The sequence below is a fragment of the Octopus bimaculoides genome, chromosome 3 (assembly GCF_046866305.1).
Source record: "Octopus bimaculoides isolate indiv1 chromosome 3, ASM4686630v1, whole genome shotgun sequence".
Taxonomy (NCBI): Eukaryota; Metazoa; Mollusca; class Cephalopoda; order Octopoda; family Octopodidae; genus Octopus; species Octopus bimaculoides.
This window is the reverse complement of record NC_142930.1, coordinates 76,160,297-76,166,873: the sequence shown is the minus strand read 5'-3', so window position 1 is coordinate 76,166,873 and position 6,577 is coordinate 76,160,297. Positions and strand designations below refer to the sequence as shown.

The following is a 6,577-nucleotide window of genomic DNA, read 5'->3' as shown; positions in this document are numbered from 1 at the left end:
ACTTGTACGTATATATGCATATACTTATTTATTATTTGTTTTATATATATATATAAGACCTTCTATTTATAAATGTTCTATATTATACACAGCTTTGGTTTTTTTATCACATTATGAAAAGTAAATCCTTATATATATATATATATATTGGGTTGGCAACTAAGTTCCCACCATTTTTTTAAATGTAGATTTTTTTAAAAGGTTTAATAAAAAATAACAACTAATTAATCAATAATGTATTCACCCTTGTTGTTTACAACTTCTGCCCAACGTTCAACAAGATTTTCAATACCTCATTGGTAGAAATCTTCCCAGTCATGCGTTTGAATGGCTTCTTTGGTCATATTGGCGATATGAGGGCAGGCATTGTCGTGCAGCAGAAGAACTCTATACTGCCAATTAGGTCTTTTCTCTTGAATAGCAATGTTGAGAGTCATTCCATCTGTTGAACATACGAATGGCTGGTTCCGTTCAAGCAATTCGTATTGGATAATCCCTTCCCAGTCCCACCATACGCACAACATCGTTTTACATGGATGAAGATCTTATTTCACGCGTGGTATCGCTTGTTTACTGAGGCTGAGCCATTCCCTACACTGCTTCATATTGATGTACAGGCACCATTTTTCGTCACCAGTAACGATTCAGTAAAGAAATCATTGCTTGTGTCCATGAGTTGAGCGGTGACGAACAAGCCAACCAGCGGAGATTGTGGCTTGTTGATTTTTGTTGTTGTCACTTAAAGCATGCGGAACCCATACTTATGAACCTTTCCCATAGAGTGAAGATGTTTCTGTATAACAGTGTGAGAGCATTCCATTTTCTCTGCAGTTCCCTTGTTGTTTGACGAGAATTTTCATGCAAAAGTTGGTTTAATCGCTCTTCTTCGAACTCAACTGGACGGCCAGAACGAGGTGAGTCTTTGAGGTCAAAATTTCCATTTTTTTAACTTGGCATATCAATCATGAGTGGTTCTTTCAGCTATGGCAGCCTCCCCATACACAGCACAAATGTTGCAAGCAGCTTTTGCGTCCTTAGAACATTGATTAAAAGCAAAAAGGAGGTGTCAAAAATGCTCGACATTCCATTTTAATGATCTGAAAATAAACAAAATTTAACTAAAATCAACTAGAAAAAAGAAACGAAATAGATTCGAAAATGGTTCAAAAATAGAATTCTCGAAAAATATAGATTCCAAAATTTAAAAACACAATAAATTCCAAAATTTTTAAAAATGGCGGGAACTTAGTTGCCAACCCAATATATATATATATATATATATATATATATATATATATATATATATATATATATATAGGGATCTTTTTGGTTTGACGGGCAACATTTTTCATTAATGTTTTATGTAGTGTTTTTGGTACCGAAACACTTTCAAACTTCGTATACTTGTATATTTTGTATTATAGAACAGATAAAAATTTTTGCATTCGAAGTTATTTCATGTAAAAAGTTGTCGTATTTCGGTAATTTCAACCAATCACTGACGTCTATTGAGGTGAAAACAATTACTGCCGTGGAATGTAAACAACGGTGTCATGGGATCTTTTCCCTTGAATAAAATTTGTGCCGTTGTTTGTCAACAACAACTACCCGTGTTACTCTTATTTGTGACATCGTTCGTGTGTTTGTACTGGTTTTAGCTTTAAGGTTTTAGGGTTAGGGTTCGGGTTTTAGAGTTCGGGTTAGTTTCTCACTCATAACCCTAACCCTAAAACTCATAACCATAACCCTAACCCTAACCCTAACCCCAACCCTAAAACCCTAACCCTAACTCTAAAACCCGAACCCTAACCCTAAAACCCTAAATTCTTACTAGGGAATAATGATATAATTAAACAGGGAATAACACTCTTGACACCGGTAAAAATTATTGTTTATAAAAAGAGCACTAACTGTATTCAGCTGAATAGACGTCAGTGATTGGTTGAAATTACAGAAATACGCCAATTTTAACATGAAATAACTTATTAAGAACTAATTTTTGTTAAGAAGGCTAAGAGAAAAAGATGTTTTATATGATACATTCTACCAGTATCCCAAGTTTGAAAGTGTTTCGTTAAGAAAACAAGTGTTTCCCGTCAAACCAAAAAGATCCATATAGGATATATATACACACATGTATATATACATATATATACATGTGTATATAAATATATATATATATATATATATATATATATATATATATATATATATATATATATATATATATATATATATATATATATATATATATATATATATATATAGCAATAAGAAAATGGAGGGGAATATGTGGTACTCATCAACTTGCAGACATTGTATTATGTCAATTTACCAGTTTATGCATACGAGCAGTCTTATAGTATTGCTGTGTTATTGCTTTGTCACTTTACTCCTTATTATAGTGTGGTCGTGTATGTGTGTATACATACACACGGATATTTGTTTATATCCGAATATGAACTTGATAATTTATTTAGTGTTTGTATTATTTATATACACTCCATTTATATAAGTATATACAGGCATGTGAGTATGTATGTGTGTATGTGTGTATGTATGTGTGTATGTGTGTATGTATGTGTGCGCGTATATAAATATATAAGCGCACATGTATGTGTATATGTATGTATATATATACTCATGCCTAATTCATTTGACCGGTTAATGGTTGTCCAACCGTAGCTAAGCCAAGACAGTTGAGGGGACTGAACAGCAAAAATTATCCCTCCCCATTACCAACAGGATTCTAACTTATCCATAGGCAGAAAATAACGGAGTATCTCATCGCAGGTTATAGAAGTCTGGACATTATTATTATTATTATTGAGTGAGAGAGCAGTGCATGCCATCAAAGTGACACTGGGGTAAAATATACGAAGCCAGTATACTCATCATGACTACCCGTCTGATAAGGGTACACCAGGCACATGCATCACAACCATATGTGCGCGATATGGTGATCTCATATCAAGATAAACAGCGCATGACCTCGCATGTGGGGGCCTAGTTAGAATTTTCTTCAGGTCGAGTAGCCCATTCCGCTCAAAAGGTCCTATTATTATTATTATTATTATTATTATTATTATTATTATTATTATTATTATTATTATTATCATAATGCTCATGAAATATCCTTTTATATAAATTCCTCCATCATAAACAGGACTGCTGGAAATATAGCGATAGGAACCAATGCTCTGGTCCTCCTTTCCAAACGCAACTAAAGCTGTAAGACATTATCCCTTCTTCGGTCACTAGATGTCCTTTTTAATTTTAATTACTGATATGACACAATATGTCATATGCGTTTGTATATTGTTTTTATTGTCCTCTTAGTTGAAAAATAAACTGGTAAATTGACATAATACAATGTCTGCAAGTTGATGAGTACAACATATTCCCTTCCATTTTCTTATTGCTATATAAATTAAGGGTAAAATTACCTTTTACCCGCACCCATTTATTGCACTTGGTAAAAACACTAGTGTAATAGTTATTGGGTATCCTTCCGGCAGTATATTGAATAGATATTATCCCTTAGTGGGTTGGATTCACATCCCCTAACTTTCTATATAATCCAAGAAAGTTAGGGGATGTGAATCCAACCCACTAAGTGATAATATCTATCCAATATACTGCCGGAAGGATACCCAATAACTATTACACTAGTGTTTTTACCAAGTGCAATAAATGGGTGCGGGTAAAAGGTAATTTTACCCTTAATTTATATAGCAATAAGAAAATAGAAGGGAATATGTTGTATTCATCAACTTGCAGACATTGTATTATGTCAATTTACCAGTTTATTTTTCAACTATATATATATATATATATACGTATGTATATATATATATATATATATATATATATATATATATATATATATACGAATGTATATATATAAACTAGCAGAGACACCCGGCGTTGCTCGGGATTAAAATGACATAGTTTGTATATAATATATTACAGTTATGTTGAAACAGGTGATATGGGAAAGTGCAGCATTGACAACAAAACATTTGTGGAGTAAATGATGGGCTAATTCAACTAAGCAACATGCTATGCATCCGTTTGGAGCATTCTAGACCCAAACCTGAGGGGGTTATGTGATTTTTGAATGCACCGAAAAGCTGTCAGTGGATATACTCTCTTAGCTTATTTCATATATGTTATTTAAGTTATGTTTCTTAGTCTTATTATTTAAAATTTATAATTACTTAGAATTTAAAGTTCATTAAAATGTTCATTAAAATGTTTTACAATATAGCTAATTGTTTTATTATGATGTAAGTTATATAAAGTTTAAATCTTTCATTCATGATTTTATAAATAATTCTTTCTTTCATGTTTTTATATCTCTTTATTCTATTCTTAACGTAATATCTTCACATGACCTCTTTCTAATAAACGCTCTAGTTCTGAGTTTAACGTCTAAATTTTAGTTTAAACTGCAGCAGCGTAGCGATAAGTATCGTTTTACCTTTGTTAAATGACTTTATATCATTGTTTGAAAAAAATATGTATTTTTATATTAATTCAATTAATTTTTAATGATAATTTAGTCAATACCTTTTTTAACACTAAATTAATTAGTAGTAAGTTTATCATCTTAGCCTAAACTAAGACTTCCAATATTTTGTATGAATTGGCTGATCAATTCCCTATGGTTAGGGGCGGTTTATATAGGGACGATTGTCTTATTTATATTAGGAATTATTCTACCCAATGTTTGCAGAGACTTAAAGGTAGGTTATCTAGATTTTTTAGTAGGATGGGAATGAGTGTCACTTACGATGATGATATTTCGCTAGCTAATTATTTAGATGTGACACTTGATATAAAAAACGATACGTATAGACCGTACCATAAACCGTCTACTAATTTGAAATATATAAGTAGATGGAGTACCCACCCTAGAAGTATTATTGATAATTTAGTTAGAAATATTTCGATTAGGCTTTCTAAGTTATCAGCTAATCGTGTTGTTTTCGATAATGAAGCTCCTTTTTATAATGAAGCTCTAAATAGGGCTGGTTTTAAAGATAAGGTTTATTATGTTGAACCTGAATCTGGTGAGGTTAGAGTAGATAGGGATGTTAGGAATAATAAGCTTAGGTTGATTAGGAGTAATAATAATAAAAAAATTTATGATCATAGATATAATCGTAATAATGTCATGCGTAATTCTAAATGTTTTAGGTATTTTGCAAAAGGCTTTAATAATATTAATGATGGTTATCTTTGGTTTATTTTACCATTTGGTAAAAATGTTAAGTCGAATTTGGTAGCTCAGTTTAGGGAGGTAATTAGTAAGCATTTCCCTGCAAATTCGCGTTACGGTAAAATTATTAATACGCATAGTGTTAGGTTTGGTTTTTCCAATACTAAGAACCTAGAGCAGATTATTGCAGCACATAATTCTAAAGTTCTTAAGACAGGCATGAATGGAAAGAATAGGGATGAGGACCCTCACTTAGGTAATAATATTATAGGTTCTAAGATTGAGGTAACTGAGATTAATCCCAGGAGGTTAAAGTTTGAGGGTCCGAACGTGAGATTAAGGAATATAGTGTATCAGTGTAAGGTTAAGAGTGATACAGATGTTAGTGTTTATGTGGGTTGTTCTTCGGATAAGATTTGTAGAATTTCTTGTCACTTTAATACGTTTAGAGATAGGAGTAAAATAGCTAGTACTAGTCTTAGTAGGTTTATTTGGTGGTTAAAAGAACAAAATAAGAACTTTTCGTTAGAATGGTCTATTATAGGGAGGAATTTCCCATACGATAAGGGTAGGAGGTATTGCAACTTGTGCAATCTTGAGTTGTTTTTTATTCTATTTTCTAAGCATAAACTAATTAATAAACTAACATATAATGGGTTCAGATGTGTTCACGTTCGCAAACATACTTATTTTTGGTTTAGATAATTTCATTGTTTATTTCTCCTATAGCAGAACTTTGTTATGATCGGGTATTAAGGTCTGGGTTTTAGTATTTTTAGTTCTGCTATTGCTCTATTTACTTATTCGTACATCTGTTCATATACATGTGCAAGTGTATATACATATGCATAGGTATACGTGGAAAAATGTGTGTATATATGTGTATGTATGTGTGTGTATATATGTATATGGGTATGTGTATGTATATGTATGTGTGTATGTATGTATATGTGTATATATACTTATATGTATATATATATATATATATATATATATATATATATATATATATATATATATATATATATTATTATTATAAAATCTGGTAATTAGTCATATATTAATTAATATCGATTAATTATCAGTAGGCCAGCACATCTAAAGAATCAAAGAGATTCAGAAATATTATCTGCAATCTCAGGGGATTAAGGTACATTTTAAAAAATAACGTCGACCACTAACGTGGACAATTAATGCGCTAGAAATAGATCACATCTTGTGTCTATTAAAACCTAAATTGTTCTCAACATGAAATATAGCAGCATACCAAAAACGTGAGCGGTCAAGACATTTAAAATCACCTAAACAAGCATTATTAAACAGGAACTAGCCCATTGCCCATGTTCTCATACT

The 6,577-nt window shown here is 31.5% G+C and overlaps 1 long non-coding RNA gene across 1 annotated transcript in view; it reads right to left on the bottom strand.

Moving 5' to 3' along the window:
• Positions 1 to 230: 230 nt before the first annotated feature.
• LOC149136594 (uncharacterized) overlaps positions 231 to 6,577 on the bottom strand; it is a 29,619-nt gene continuing 23,272 nt past the window's right edge. Inside the window, exon 2 of the long non-coding RNA XR_016241094.1 lies at positions 231 to 1,097. This is a non-coding gene — a long non-coding RNA (uncharacterized LOC149136594). The remainder of the gene's footprint in view (positions 1,098 to 6,577) is intronic.